General features: G+C 42.1%; 1 protein-coding gene across 3 annotated transcripts in view; it reads right to left on the reverse strand.

Moving 5' to 3' along the window:
* The window catches only part of NRIP1 (nuclear receptor interacting protein 1), an 85,792-nt gene that overhangs the window by 36,625 nt on the left and 32,417 nt on the right, over positions 1-16,750 (reverse strand). The window contains exon 3 of one of the 3 annotated variants that reach the window (XM_077342412.1): positions 1,558-1,719. The exons of the other annotated variants lie outside the window; for them this stretch is intronic. The gene's annotated coding sequence lies outside the window, so the exon portion shown is untranslated. The remainder of the gene's footprint in view (positions 1-1,557; positions 1,720-16,750) is intronic. 3 annotated transcript variants of the gene reach the window in all.

Consider the following 16,750-nt stretch of genomic DNA (forward strand, 5'->3'; position numbering starts at 1 on the left):
TATGTTGCATTATCTGTGGGGAAAGACCATGGCCCTAAAAAGATAGAACAATTTCTAAGTGTTCTTTGTCTATTGTATTTTAGTCTTCAAGAAAAAACAGGGACAAGGTTATTAGTGGAATTAATACAGCTGATTAGGTATGATAATTTAAAAAAAAAGGATTTTAAAGAGCTAGTTGGATACTCTACATTAGAAGCAAGAGGATCAGATGATCCCAGGGTCCCAATTTGTTCAGTTGTGCAGAGTATTTCACAGTTTGTGCTGACTGAGGATGTGGACAGGATTCTTTGAAATTTCAGACTTGTTTACATAATGCTTGCCCTCCCCCACACTGAGAAAACTAGGTCCTAAAAACAGTAAATGCTTCCCTGAGACAAGGGATAGTTACTCCGACATTGAAGCAGGTAGCAGTGCATCCACCCCTAAAGAAACCTACTCCGGATCTAGTAGAGTGGAATAACTACAGTTGGTGTCATATGCCTGAGTGAAGCCAAAACTAGGACAGCCCTGACTAACCACTGATATCAAGTGGAACTTGGAATTTTCCCTGCCATTAGATGACTGGTAAGGAGGAGGGGGTTAATTCCTGGTGTAGAAACAGTATAATATGCACATGATACTCAGGTCTATCTTGTGTTGCCAATGGATTCCAAACCAGTTGTGGGAACCATGAACAGGTGTCTGGAAGCAGTTTGGGAATGGATGAGGGCTAACAAACTGAAACTTAATCCCAACAAGACTGTGATGGAGATTAGATTATTACAAGGTGGCTGCCCTTGAAGACTGTCCAGATGTAGCTTTTGGTGCAGAATTTGGTGCAGAGTGATTTGTAGAGACCATACCACTTCTGTCTTGTTCTACTTATGCTAGTTTCCAAATTGCTTTTGGGCTCAATTCAAGGTGCTCTTATTCACCTTTAAAATCCTCCATGGCCTGGGATCAGGATACCTTAAGGACCTCCCTTAGGAACCTACCTGTTCACTTCAGTCATCTTTGAAGCATTCTTCAGTTGCCCCCCCCCCCTGAGGCAACCTGAGAACTTCTCCCCAGGCAGATTCATCCATCTCCTCACTAGGTGAAGACTTTTTTGTTTTACCTGAAATACCCCCTACAACAGTTATTGGCCTTCCTTCTTCTGTTGTTTCTGTATTTTTAACTGAAATTTATGATTATAATTTAATTGTCTTTTTAATTGTTCAAATGTTTTAATGTTGACTACCATGTGTACCCTCATTGGTTGGAAAGGTGGCATTAAAATGTTTTAAATTAATAAAAAGATACACTCAATAAATCTAACATACAATTTCCAACAAGAAAATGATGAAACCTTAGGTAAAATAATAGAGAATGTCCAACATGCTACCCAACTTCCAAGAACGGGACACATCTGGTGGGACATCTCAGTTGAGTTAAGCAACCCTATCAGATTTTCAAGGAAAGATTCTGCATAGCCATCATTACCTCTAATTTTTGAGTGGATACGTATGTGTGTGTTTCAATGTATTTTAAAACACATTTAGTCAGAAATCATAAACAATAACAGATTCAAAACTATACCATAATTAATCAGGAGCTGAAATTATCATGTACCAGCTTCTGATCTCTTCTGAATTACACGGGCTCTTCAGGATCTCATGTGGAGCACAGTCTTTCTGGATGTCTGAGCACCTTTCATTTCCACCAGAAATCCTGGGGCTTGTTCCTGGGGCCTTCTGTAGGCTGAGCAAGAAAGGGCGGCGGTTCAGTGGAAGGTCATCTGGTTTGCATGTAGAGAGTTCAATTCCTGGCATCTCTGGTTAAAGGATCTGATAGCAGGTGATGTAAAACACCTCTATGTGAGACCTTGGACAGTCCAGTAAACAGTACTGACCTTGGTGTACCAAGTATCTGATTCAAGGTAACAAAGCTTGATGTGAACTCACTTATTATCTGTATTTATTTCAGTTGTGAGCCAAAGGATCCAGAAATGGGAGGTAACTTTCTTTGTCTAATTCAAATTTCTTTGTCTAATTCAAATGATTTGTTATTTGGACAAACATAAACATATCACAATGGCACAATATGTTTATTTGGGCACTTTTCAAAATTCCACATAGTTGCTACCTGTCTCATTGGCCAGAACCTTCTGTATTAGCTAGCTAAGTTTTAACATAGGTATAAGAAAACATCCAAATAATTACAAACACAGCTTCAGCAATGTCAAGAATGGACCTACCCATTTTATGAAGCAGCCAAAAGGATGTAGCAGTTAAGAGTGGTGGACTCTAATCTGGAGAACCAATTTGATTCCTGAATCCTCCACATGCAACCAGCTGGATAATCTTAGGCTAATCACAATTCTCTTAGAGCTGTCCTCGCAGAACAGTTCTTGTAGATCTCTCTCACCTACCTCACAGGGTGTCTGTTGTGGTGAGAAGAAGGGAAAGCTGTTTATAAGCCACTTTGGGACTCCTCTGAGTAGTGAAAAGCAGGATATATTTAAAAAGCTCTCCTCTCTCTTTAATAAAGAGCTGTACACTTCCTGTCACACAGACAACTGACATCAGCACAGACCCCCCCATACAAATGCATCCTGTATGAGTAACTAGTGAAGCCTAACTTGTGAGGAGAAAGTCTACCACAGCATACATGAATGCATAAAAAGTCTTACATTTTAAATTCTGACCATCTATATTTTAGAGGAAGGAGAAGCTGCTTTTCTTAAGCACCCCTTAGGATCTAGTATCTTTCAGCAAACACACATAACATCTTCTTTTAATACTGTCCTTTTTGCAAAATAGAAAACAGTAGCAATGAAAAGTAGAAATATTAAATTGATCATTAAACAATTTTCCTATGCAAGGAATTCCCCTATCCATTCAGTTCTTAAAAACTCATGAATTACCTATAATGTAATCTATCTAAGCATGTCACAGAATACTGATCACATTTGAGTCCCTTAAGATTTCAGATTTTTGTTAGCATTCCGTTATGTTACCAGTGAAGTATACAGGAAAAATGTACCTCATTAGAACTGGTTACATAGTTTGCTGTAGTGAACAAAAAGATACATCTCCAATAGTCTCTCTCCTACTTTTCATTCCTTTATTTCATTTCATTACTGAGACGTGTGGCATGTGCCAAAGAAAAGACCTTAATGCTAAATATTCCTGGAGTGTGACAATAGGTAATACAATAAAACAGATTACAACCATACCTTTCTTTCACAGCAGTGGTGCTAAGCACAGGTACACTGTAGCAATCAATTTGTTCTGCAGACAGTAAGGCTTTCATAGAATACTAATGCAAAATCTCTTTTCTTTCTCCTTCGACTTTACTCCCCAATGCCTGGGTCCCAACCAATACCAAGAAGAGGGCGGAATGTCTTCTGCTGAGATAACCACAACTACTAATCAAGTGTACGTGTACAAGGGCACAGGATTAAGCTTCACCAAGCTTGACTCAGGGCAGGCACTGAGAGCAGCTAAACACATGCACAGCAAGGTCAGAACACACACACGTCTACTTGAGTGAACTAATTCATCATACTTTACTATTGATGGCTTTTTACCTCAGGGAACTAAAATTACTTCCTGGTGAGATGCTAGAATTTAGATATAAGAACATCCAACATTAATTCCCTTTTCACCAAAAAGACACAGAGAGTGTATTCTGTACTCACTGGAAAATGTATATTATATAAACAGTAATTTTGCAGCAACTAACTGAAATAGCAGCCTTAATTATCTGTAAAGAGAACTGAATTTTTCAGAAGAGAGTTTTTTTATATATATATATATATATTACATGAGGCAAAATAAATCAATGTATTGAAACACTATTACTTATAAACTATTACAAACCTTTTAACATTTTCTAAAAAGTCAAGCTGTCATTCATCATAAAGTTTTATCATAGGAATATTCAGAACACTTCTAGAATTATGTCTTTTGTATAAAGAGTATTTAATATTTAAACACTATGAGAGGTTTTTTTTTGTTGGGGGGGTAGCCCGTTGAGCTGAATAATGTACATTTAATTATTTAGATTTAAATTGAATACTGAAGTATTAGTGATTCACTGAATCAATTATATCATTTATTTTCCTTTATCAACAAAATTATAATATATTACCAGATTTGTAAAGCTTTGATTGTACTCTGATAAACTAGAATCTAATATGTTGATGCAACAGGAATTAGCTATTCCTAATTTGTCAGATGCCCTTAAATTATTAGAAGCTGTAGTATTTTCTATGAAACGAGACTGAGAATCTGAATCATTACTGACAGTGCCTTATTGCGTGTGTGACCTGCATTTGGAAGAAGGGGGAGGGAACCCTCGTCACATTTGGCATTTCATCTCCTGAAAACTGGCAAAATACTTCTGAAATATCTGTGCTTTCAGTGAGAAAACATAAAGAGTGAAACATAATCAATACTGATCAGTTTGCCCTTGACATAGTGACCATGTCATCAGGCTATTGTCATGTGATATCATGTCATTTCCCCACCTGGCTTGTGACCTTTTCCTTTAAATGACCCAAAGCTTCCCTGAAGTAGCAGGAGGCCCCTCCCCGCTGTCTCAGCAAGGTCGAATGGGTCAGCATGTCCTCATCTATAATCTACCACCATTTGTCAGCAGGGAGGCTGGAGGAGGCAGGCTTGCTACAAGGGGAGAATGCCCAATTAGGCAGCTGTCACACAAAGCATAGGCTGCAAAATTATCCCCTGTCAAAAGAAAGAGCAGCTGCGGGTGCCAATTACAGCAACCTTTCAACCCTTTAGGCACTGGAAACTACGCAGAAGTAAATGAAGCACAATTAGTGGTAACAAATCGATGAATTAGGACAGTAAATTATAAATTATTAGCAGGTGAGCTTAGGTCTCCCTATTAAGAGCATACTACACCTCAGGCAAATATGTATGGATTTTACACTGCCTATTGCTTTTCATCTATACATTTTCTTGTTTTGAATCTCCATATTTTCTTCATATACATCTACTGCTACAAAGCAATGGGAGACCAGAGAAAACATAAAGTCAAATTTATTTTTTCCTCTTATATACTATTAAGCATTTAGCTGATTACACATCGGCAGGCCCCATTCACTAAAAGGATATTTTGAGCCTCGCCATATCTAACCAAAACACCAAGAAGTTTTGTGCAGAGATAAACCCAGCAAGTCAGTTGTTTTAAAAAAAACTTTTTCTGGTAAGTTGTTTCAGCAGGTATGGGGCAACCACAAAAAGACCTCAAGTCTGGTTGTTGTAGTACACAGATTGCAAAAGTATTCGTCTGCTTGGTGTTTGTCCAGTTTTGTTGCATTATAACCTGGAAGTAAGTTGGGGTGGGTGGTTTGGTACCATTTGATTCTCACAACATGCCTATCACTTTGAAGGTTCAAAGATTTTTTATTGTGACACAAACATCATGAAACACAGAAATCATGACTGTTGCTATTCATTCCCCTTGCTATGATATCCCCAAATAAGATTTGGTCCAACCATTTATCTTCCAAAGTCACACAGGGTCTACCAGTATGCAATCCAAGTGGCACATGATCCACCATAGGTTGTCTGTATAAATAGACTTAATCTGAAAGGCCCCTGGCTGTGTAGCACCACTAAGCAAACGTGAAGATCAACATGAAGATCAAGGAGCACTCCAAACAGTTCAGAGACATAGTTGTGGAGAAGTATAGATCAGGGATGCTTTATAAACAAATATCCTAAACTTTGAATATCTGATGGAACACCATTAAATACATTATAACAAAACTAGCAAGAAAACCCACTGCAACCAGGAATGCAATGGGCGCTAGGACCCAGGGTACACCAGCAGGCGCAGCTCTCTCTGTCTTGCAACAGGAACCATAGGAGGTAATCAGGGCTCCTTCGTAGCAGGGAAGCAAGGGTCGTTTGCTGTTTGGGGCTCGTTTGCTGTTTGTCTCTGTCTGTGTCTCTCCCTCACAGCAGGAGCCAGGGGTCGTTTGCCGTTTGGCAGGGCTCTCTGTGTCTCTGTGTGTCTCTCTCTCAGGTATCTGAGAGCAAAGTGGCTAGTGTTCAGGGAAGGAGGGCGAGAGCTGGAGAGGAAAGGCCAATCAGCAGGCCACACCCTGACTGGCCCTATTCCATCTCAGACAGCCAGGACACTCTCCACCTCCAGGGCTGTTTCACAAAAATTAAGAGGAACAATGGATGGATAAAGAGAGAAAGAATATGGCACAACTGTCAAGCAATCTGTCAAGAAAGAGCTGCCCTCCGAAACTCAGACCGGGCAAGGTGGGCATTAATCAGAGATGCAACAAAGACACCAAGGTTAATACTGAATTAGCTGCACATATACCACCACAGTGGTATATGTCCATAGGACAACTTTAAACCATATACTCCAAGGAATTGGGCTTTATGGGAAGGTGACCAGAAAAAAAGTCATTGCTTAAAGCAGGCTTTCTAAACCAGGGTTTTGTAAAACCCTGGCCCTTCTTGACCATCCTGTAAGGTTTCCCAAATGGGTAGGAGTTAATTTTATTTAAAAACTGTTCAACATTTATCAGATGACTAGAGGCCAAACCCATTGCATTCAGGAATCCCATGAGTGCTAGATTAGGGGGGCGAAATGGAAGAACTCTGTGGACAGGCTCCCCCTTCCCCAGGACCTGGAAAGGCTGCAGGCAGCTGTTAAGGAACTCAGTGGCAGGGGCAGTTCTCACGCGGCAGGGATATGCAGCCTCCAAGCCTCAGAGGGAAGTGGGAGGAGGGAGTCGTCAGGGGTGGGAAACAGAAGGTGATTGGCTGGCCACTGGACAGACAGGCAAGTCGGTAGGAGGAGGAGGCACTCAGGGGTAGGATAGTCGCCCTGAGTGGTTGTTAAGGAAACCCTCCTCCTCCAAGGCCTTACCAGAAATATTAAGTGGAATAGATATGACCATATATCATCATGTCAAACCACCTTCCCTCCTCCCAAAATGCCCTGAAGGGGGTGGGAAGGAGAGGTGCCAGAGGTGGGCATGTATACAGCTATATTTCCCAACCATATTGTGCATGATAGTACCACTACCAGGGTTTCTTGAAGCCAGCAAAATGTTTCAGGGATTTCTCAATCGAAAAATGTTGAGAAAGGCTGACTTAAAGAAAAGAATAAGAAGACGCATTTGGAATTTGCCCAACTGCATGTGGCAGAGTCCTCAAAAACATGAAAGAAGGTTCTCTGGTCAGATGAAACAAAAGCTTAACTTTTTGGCCAGGAGGGGAAACACCATGTGTGATACAAATTCAACACTTTCCATCACCCCAAGAACATCATTCTCACAGTGAAGCATGAGGTGTGATTTTCATTGATAGGGACAGGACAATTGGTCAGAATTGAAGGAAAGATTGATGGCACTAAATGCAGCACAGTTCTTGAGGAAAACCTGTTTCAGTTCACCAGAGATTTGAGACTGGGACAAAGGTTCACATTCCACTAAGACAGTGACCCTAAACATACAGCTAAAGGTACACTGGTATGGTTTAAAGCAGGGATCGTCAACCCTCGGGCTGGGCTACGAAAGCCTCGGCACCAGGTTGCCGGCCATACCACCCTCTCCCCCCCCCCCGCAGCGAGAAGCTCACCGGGCCTTGAGCGGCCAATTCGCTCACGGCCTGGCGAGCTTCTTGCTGCACGGGGGGGGGGTGTGTGTGTGGAGAGGGAGACGTGGCCACTGGCTGCACACGCACGTGTGCAGCGGCTCTGTGCATGCGTGTTTGCTCTGCACATGCTTGTTTGCTCTGCGCTGCCATGCATGTGCGGCACCCGGGCCGCCGTCTTCCCCCCACCCCCGCAGGCGGTCCCCAGCCTTACAAAGGTTGGGGACCGCTGGTTTAAAGGGAAGAATGATAAAATAGCCTAGTCAAAGTCCAAACCTCAATCCAATTGAGAATCTGTAGCATGACTTGAAGATTGCTGTATACGAAATTTACCCATCTAACCTGAAGGAGTCGGAACAGTTTTGCCTTGAGGAAAGTGTAAAAATCCTATTGTATGCTGGGCTAAAACCGTCTATGGAGAGAAACTATGGCTCAGTGCTAAGATGTCTGTTTGGCACGCAGAAAGTCCCAGGTTCAATGTCCAAAAGGTCTGATTCAGAGTATTCATGTATTAAAAACCCTTCTTGATTGTATTTATTTATTTTTTAAACTTTTATTCTGGCCTCTTGGTGGATCACATAAAATCATAGAATATGGTATAAAATCTACTTTAGATCAAAAATTTCAAAGTGAATTAAGATCTAGTATTGCCCATAAAATTCCTATAATCGGATAGGAGGCATGATATAGACCTCCCTAAGGATGACTGCGCATCCTTTCCTCTGCAGCCAACGGAAACAGCATCCTGCCCTCCTCCAAGTGACAACCTTTCAAATACTTAAAGAGGGCTATCATGTCCCCTCTCAACCTCCTTTGATCCAGGCTGAACATTCCCAAGTCCCTCAATCTATCTTCATAGGGCTTGGTCCCTTGGCCCCAGATCATCCTCGTCGCTCTCCTCTGTACCCTTTCAATTTTATCTATGTCCTTCTTGAAGTGAGGCCTCCAGAACTGCACACAGTACTCCAGGTGTGGTCTGACCAGTGCCGTATACAATGGAACTATGACATCTTGTGATGTCTTGTGATAACTTGCAGTTCTCTACTCTTTCTATTCCATTCTTCTTGAGTAAGATTCCTTTCCTTCAGTGACAGACATTACTTCCAGAATTACCCAAGACACAATAACAAAAGTTACATATTCCCTAGCATAAACATTCCATGCATCCATTTGTGTATATTGCTTTATTAATTTAAAATCCATTGTGGTATTAATTTATCCAGCAGCTGCACATTTAATCCCATTTAATATAACTTTAAGAAAAACCATAATGTATTTTCCATTACTAACTTAAAAAAAATTAAGTTACATAAAAGAAAAATCAAAACGGAAAGCAGAACATGTCTCCTAAAGCAGTAGGAAAACACAACCCATTCCAAATCCTCTATGAGCAGGTGTACATTCTGGGCATTGCTGAGTACTAAAAGGTATGTATGCATAGTGGTAGTGCTAGCAGTGATATGTACACACATATTTATTCTGCAAATTAGTTTTCTGCATAGCAACAAAAGTTTCATTAACTATCTCATATTGAGTGCAAACAGAACTTAGTATTTAAAGATCCACAGTTTTATAGTATGTTTCCTAGTATTTAGACATTTACACTTAAAATAAAAGATGACAAAATAAGTGGAATCTCTGACATAAATATGAATAAAGTAGTTTTGGTATGTTATTCATAAAGTTTGGCATTTCTTTTGTGGCAAGCTTATGTGAAGTAAAACGAAAGAGTTAATGCCTTTAGAATTCTTTCCACACCATACTGGGGTAGCTATCTCTTTAAATAATTTAAATCCTCTCTATCAACTACAAAGCTGTTTTGAAGCCATTTAGCTTTGTTCTTTACATGTGTTCTAATTAGGAAATGACCTTGACATCACACACACCAGAAATCCTGGATTATTTCTTACAGCGAAAATTTAGAAGGGGAAAAAAGAGAAAGAAAAAAGAAGGGAGGGGGAAAGCCCACCCTGCATTTTTTAAAAAGAGAGGAACTGAAGAAGTTGGTGGTTGGCTGAATGCTGAAGCTGTTTCACTGCATCATTTTTTTCCCTGTTGTTGTAGAATGTCACAGGGCGGGTTAGTGTGACCTTGAGCTGCATCAGCAGCACAGCAAGGGTCGAGATGCCTGCAGGCGCCCTTGTACTGGATTTGCAAGAAAAAAACCTTCAAACTGGCTGAAGGACATCTTAAATCTCTTCAAAGGTTTTCTGAACTAATCTGGGCTGCTCTTAGCCAGATCTGTGCCAGTGTGAGAGGCAAAATTAAAAACAAGGCCTTTGAGAGGATGTTGTCTCCTATTAACCCTTCTTATGCACAAGACGGTATATCCTGGTCATCCAGTTTATCAAGCACCAGAGAAACACACATATCAGACAGAGAAATAATATAAACAATGATATACAAACAATCCTTTACTGGTGGATGGAACTGCTTATGGATACTGAATGTTCAGTATCTCATACTACAGAGTGGAATTTACTTTCCTTTGTAAAACTAAAAACAAAACCAGGAATTGTCTCATTCTACTAGAATTCTTTCCATGTATAGTGTTACAAAGACAATTTTAAAGTTACCAGTGAAGTAATGCAGATTTAGGCGGACAGTTGAGCATCTTTAACCGCTCCTATTAAATAAAAGGGTAAGGCCACCTGGGGAGGAGTTAGGGCGGGCCCTGTCCAGGATAAAAACTCAGAGGGCCCAATCAGGAGCCACAAAGCGGCTCTTGATTGGGCCCTCCGAGAGTCCATCCAGGGCCAAGTAGCCAATGGGGAGGCGCGCAAAGCGCCTTCCTATTGGCCCCTCACCAGGACAGACCAAAATTCCATTCACCTAGCCCAGTCTGGCTGCCAGTCTGCTCCTGACCACCGCAGGGAGAGGAGGTCAGTAGGGCCACCAAGGGGGATGAGAACACAGGCTTGGATACAATGGGCTTTGCCCCTAGTTTAATACATAAGCTTATTTGTCTTTTAATTCGTCTGAGACATGATTATCTCAATTGAACAATAACATATCAGAATGAAATTTGGTACACAACTTCAGAACACAATTCTGTATTTCACATACCCAGCATAATCCCATACTATTCTAAAGGAGGAATGAAGACTGTAAAATACAAAACAGTGTATGTTCAAGGAATCACAAATTTTAAGTAAGCTCAGTAGGTCAACTGAAGTTTGGTGAAGTTTGTGCTTCTTGATTTATGTTTTATATAGACAAAGCATATGCATCCTTTTCATACTGTTACTTGAGGAACTTTTAAAAGGCTGAGCAGGCACAGTATGTCCTCGCTTCTAACCATTTTTACAGACACATGGCCTATTTACACTACTTCTACCCTTCTGAAAATGATGTATATATGTTAAAAACTTTCCCTCATGATCCCAAGAATAAACCTTATTGTTGCAAGTGGTGACATGACCTTCATGTTTACATACCATAGGTGTTGTCTCCCTTGAAGATGAAAATCAACAACAAAAGAAAAGTTGGTGTGAACTTTTTAATACAATTTTCTATGTTTGAAGAAGAAACTCCATTTCAACCATACATAAAATACAGTCCAATGTGTTATCTTCTTAGAATACTAGGATATTGTTAGAACAATGCATATCTTATTTTCTCTTTATATTCCTTTTCAAGTGGCTTAGAAATGACAGGCATTTATTTACTGTACTTTAGTTATATGATTTACTAGCAAAAAAAGCCTGTTGTATTTCAAAATACAACAGGCACTAGAGGCCTGCCCCCCGCCCTGGGGAGGCCAGCGGTGGCTTGGAGAGACCTCAATGGGCATTCTTGGGGTGGGTGGGAGGAAGTGCTGGCGGAGGCTGGCTCACCCTCTCCCCCATCCCTGCAGCACCACTGAGGCTTGGCAAGGCTGCAGCCAGGGCTGCTCAGGGTAGGGGTAAGCACTGGTGGGGGGCTCCCTCCCTTATTTGCCACCCCAACCCGCACAGGGCTCAGTCCCAGGCCACGCCCCATCTCTCCAGTTCCCACTCATCAACTGGAATTTATTCCAGATGGGAGAAGCTGGAGGGGGATGCAGTTAGGGGCAAAACACCCGCTCTGATTGGCTGTTTGTTGGACGGACAGCCAATCAGGGATGGGACAGCTGGGACAGCGTACATGACTGGTCAGCTATGAGTGCCAACTCCTCCCAAAACCTTACTATTTTATTTATATGTACAGACATGGCATGTACATAGTGTAGCTCGGAGATGCTAGCATTGTCTGGCAGCCAGACAAGAGATGTTTGAAGGTGGCTTGCAAATTCCTGCCTCCATGTCATCACCATAGTGTTTCTTGGAGGTCTCCCATTGAAATTCTTGCCAAGGTTGACCCTGTTTAGCTTCTGAGATCTGATGAGATCGAGCTTGCCTTGGCTATCCAGGTCAGGGCTCTACTTTGGTTATAAAAGCCTGATCCTGAAGATGTTATGGAAGCATATGTTCCTTCTTGCCTGAAAAAGGATAAACTCGTACTGGAGTAAATAGAGCAATCGGCATTTCAACATGACAGAAGAGGAAAATATGTACAAAAAGAAAATGCATACATTTCTTTGGAACACTTGATGAACAGCAGAGAAAAAGAACTGTTAGGTGGTTTGTCGTGACATCTTCCTCACCAGGAGCTCCATGAATTTAACAGTGTCAAAAACAAATGCTGACTCTATAAAAATGAGGAATAACCATGAGCAAGCTGCCCTTTAACTGAATCTGGCAAAGCCTTATAGTACAGCTCTTGCATAAAGTGTATTTCCATGAGAAAGTGTCACATAGCTGCTAGCTCTTCCTTTTTATACCATTCTAGGAAAATATATACACCTGTAAGAACCATTACATAAATACCCTTGAATTACATCCAGAATGAGAAACACTGATCATTTGTTAAGAACTGGAGGAAGCTTGTAGCTTATAGCTTGTTTGTTATAAGGTGAAGGGATGAGAGGGTGGATAGTTCAAATTCTTCCCCTTAAAATCACTGGGATAAAATACTGTGAGGCTCACAGAAAAAGAACAGCCAGCATCACAAAGTAAGGATTCATCCCACAGAACCCCTCCCAATTAAGTAGTGCAGAGTTAAAAAGAGATTGGTTGGGAAAGACTCATGAAGAACTGGGGAACAGCAAAGGTTTATGCTCTGCCAAGGCTAGAGTTGTTAAGTTTCCTGAAGTTTCACACCCAATCTTAGGGGGTGGAATGCCAAGGTAACATACTGCTCAGTATATATACTGCCCTCCTTTAGATTTATTTCTTAGTATACTCAGCAGTATCTCTCATGGTATGCTAATGCAACCTCATTTCATGTGTATTGGTCTTTGCTACTGGATTTATGCTTGTTAATAAAAAAACATTTCTTAAATGGAGGTTCAAGTACATTGAAACTAGTTGTTCAGATATGTTTGCACACTCACATCCCACCTTTCTGGCACCAGGAGGGTTTTGAAGAGCAGAGCACTTGGAGCTGATTTAGAGGATGGACTCTATGGCAAAGTTTCTCCCCACCGCAAATCCTGCCCTCCCAAGGCTCAAGCCTCTATCTTCGGGAATTTCAAAACCCAACAAGGCGTTTGCATTTCCCTGTGTTCAGTAGCAATTTGTTCAATGTTAACCATAAAGTTCTAAACACAGGTACTTCTACAGGCCATCAAGTCTTTAATACAAAGGGTTCAGTTAGATATGACAGCATCCTTGTACCTGCCATGGGCATGCACCATAATTTTAACAATGGGATTATTCCTTCAAAAATGTTACAGCAGCCTGAAGCTGAAAACCAACCTGACAGAACCCAGACAGGGATGAGATCCAGGCAGTCTTCTTCCAGCTGAAGAGACTTGATAAAAGTATAGGGGGGAGCGATAGAGTAGGCCTGGCAGCAGCAGAGGTGGGGTGGTGTCTGATGAGTAATGGAGATGACCCCTCTACATCCCTGGGCTTCTGTTTCACCCCACCCTATTTTCAAGCCTCCTCAGACAAAGATCACCAGGTTCTCTGCTCAGCCAGTCTTCCATCCAGCTGGTTTCAGGATTGTTGTTGTTAGGTGCGAAGTTGTGTCCGACCCATCGCGACCCCATGGACAATGATCTTCCAGGCCTTCCTGTCCTCTACCATTCCCCCGAGTCCATTTAAGTTTGCACCTACTGCTTCAGTTACTCCATCCAGCCACCTCAACATTTGCTGGTGAGGGCTGGCCAAAGCCCATAGCCCATACCTGCATCACTCCACCCCAACCTTAGTCTGCAAGCTTCTACCATAGTCTGTAGATAGTTGCAAAACTCTAGATTGTAATGATGATTTCTGCAGGCCAAAATGGCTACTCTGAAGGCCAGACTCTGAGGCATTGTACAATTTTAAAGTCCCACCTCCAAACCTCCAGGAATATTTCCAACCCAGGGGTAGCCAACATCCAGGTGGGGCCTGGAGAGCTCCTGGAATTACAGCTCATTTGCAGAGTATAAAGATCAGCTCCCCAGGCAGAAAGGGCTGCACAGGCCTAACTGTCACGTTCAACAACTTCCCTCACTTTGTCTCAGACTGCTGACGGAGATGGCAGGTGGCTGGTGAGTGTTCTCCCTCCCCCGTCCTTTCAGGCCTGCTGTGAAGGAGTCTCTGAAAGGTCCTGATTGAGGCAAGGGAGGCGTTTCCGAGAGCCACACAGAAGAGTCTGTGGGGGTACTTGTGCTTTCTTTTTTGGGGGTGGGGGAAGCTTTCCCCTTCTGCCAAACCATTGGCTGATAGAAAAGCCCCTTCTCACTTAAAATACTGCTCTGGCCGGCCTCACTTGTGGAGGGAAAAACAGCCAAAACCAGCCAAACCATGTGTATTTCTTCTGCATCACTCTGCAGATTTGAGGCCTACAGCACAGGGTTGTTGTGCAGATGAAACAGGAGGCAAAAGAACCTGCAGAACAGCATTCAGTTTCATCTGCACAACAACCCTGTGAGGTAGGCCGCAAATCTACAGAGAGTTGCTTCGCTGCCTCTTCCCTCCAGCAGTGAGGCCAGCCAGAGCAGTATTTTAAGTGAGAAGGGGCTTTTCTGTGGCCTCTCTGTCAGCCAGCGGTTAGGCAGAAGGGGGAAACTTCCTCCCCCCAAAGGAAAGCACATTCATGCCCACAGATTCCTCCCTTACTTTTTGTTTTAAACTTGAAAGCATTGACTCCCTAACTTTCATTGACTCCCTAACTTTCTCCAGTTCAATGATTTAAAATACACAATATTTTACATTCCAATCATATCATAATTTATACTCAATCACTTTTTAAACTATTTATAACTATTTGCAACACTGAATGTATCTTATCAGTGCTACAACGTAATGTTGCTATTGTTTTCTACCATCTAACTCTCAATTTGACACAGGATCCTTTATGAACAACTTAAACTAGCTGTAATACAGGTAATTGGAGAGAACTTAGGGGCAAATTCGCTTCACTATATACCTGTTCCAGTCTTCTGCTTCATCTTTCACAAGAATCTGCTGATCCACAAGAGGACTCATCTGTCCTCCTGTTCCATGATGTTTTCTAACAGGCATTTGATAACAGACTTTGCAAAAAGTTAATCATAAATCCAAGTAAATAAACCACAATCTAATATAGCAATCCCCAACCTGTGCGCTTCGGACCACGTGTGTTCCTTCGACTAATTGGAGGTGGGCCCTGAAGGACGCCTCCCCCCCCCCCGGCCCTTTACTGCATCCCCCCCAGCCCTTTACAACACACTTCATTGTTGTGGCGTGTCTGTATCTTATTTTGAAGGGATGTTTAAACATTACCATAGCAATCAGAGAGCGCTAGGGCAGTGGTTGAGAGGAGTAAACTACCCCCCCACCGGGCCTCAGTAAAATGTGTTGAGTGGTCCCCGGCGTTGAGTGGTCCCCGGTGATAAAAAGGTTGGGGACAACTGATCTAATATATATAGATAACTGTGCTTAAATCCATTGATCTGAATTGTCCTAAACACCCTAGTAGGATTTTCTTTGCCTGACAGTGGGGTGCCCTCCTTCCACCACCATCCCAGTCAAGAAGGCCAGCTCCCAATGGTCTAGAAATTGGGAAAGGGTGAGGGTTAAACCACCAAGTGCCTACTCCTTTTCTTGGATAGTCTGACATGCTCTCTTACACCCATCGAACTAATCTCAGCCAGTTCATCCTCCCTGGTCACATGTGAGTAGTTTTTAAAAAGGTTTCACAATCCTCTCCCACCCATTCCAGACCCAAGACCATGATATTGTCATCCAGGAGAGTGACTGCCTGATCCTTCCCCTGATGCTGGCCTTCTCCCTCTGGGCTGGCTTCCTGCAGCTCCCTACCATGCTCAGTGCTCTTCAACACAGTCCATTCCCTCTCAGGGTCCAGCCCAGTCTCTGGACTTCAACAACCATCAGAATTCTTCCTATGTTTAGGTTGTTCCATGTATCACCCCGTGACGTTATATGTAAACCACCCTGAACAGTATGGGAGGGTGGTATAAAAATCTAATAAATAAATAAATAAATAACAATACAGTAAATTATTTAAAACTGTGGAAAAAATACTGGAGATATGAATCTGCACAGATATGCAAAAGATTAAACAGTGAAATTAGAAAACATGCAAAGGGCAATTTTGAAGGTTGACAATTCAGTGACATCTTTCCTTGGAGACTTTAGGAAAAACGTATTTGATTTGGCCTGACTTGGTCAGTGGGAGGAACAAGATTATAAAACTTCTGGGAGCAAGTAGGTGAGGTTCTTTTGGAGTGGTTGCAATGAGAAAGGAAGAGAAAAGCCCCTCCATGTGTTAGGAAAGTTAGATGGATGGCATATGCCAGTTGGAAACCTTGGGCAGTCACTGGTGCCCAGATACCTCTGGCGGGATGGCAGATTAAAGCCTGCAGGTCAGAACAGGGCTGTTCTGTCACAGCATCGACCATGATATCCTTCTGAACTGCCTGCTGAAGATGGCTTTGACTGGTTTAGTCCTTTGTGGAAGGCTGGTAGTTCTGGAGGACTTATCGTTCTATCTCTTGACCATTGTGGATCCCATAGAGTTCTTTCATTTCTGTCATGCTGTTTAAAGTATGCATGTTATAATAGATAACACAATAAATGGTTTGAATAGCCTGGAAGAATTCATTCAGATATTTGAAATGAATTCTC

This window comes from Paroedura picta, chromosome 6, assembly GCF_049243985.1.
Source record: "Paroedura picta isolate Pp20150507F chromosome 6, Ppicta_v3.0, whole genome shotgun sequence".
In the NCBI taxonomy this organism is placed as follows: Eukaryota; Metazoa; Chordata; class Lepidosauria; order Squamata; family Gekkonidae; genus Paroedura; species Paroedura picta.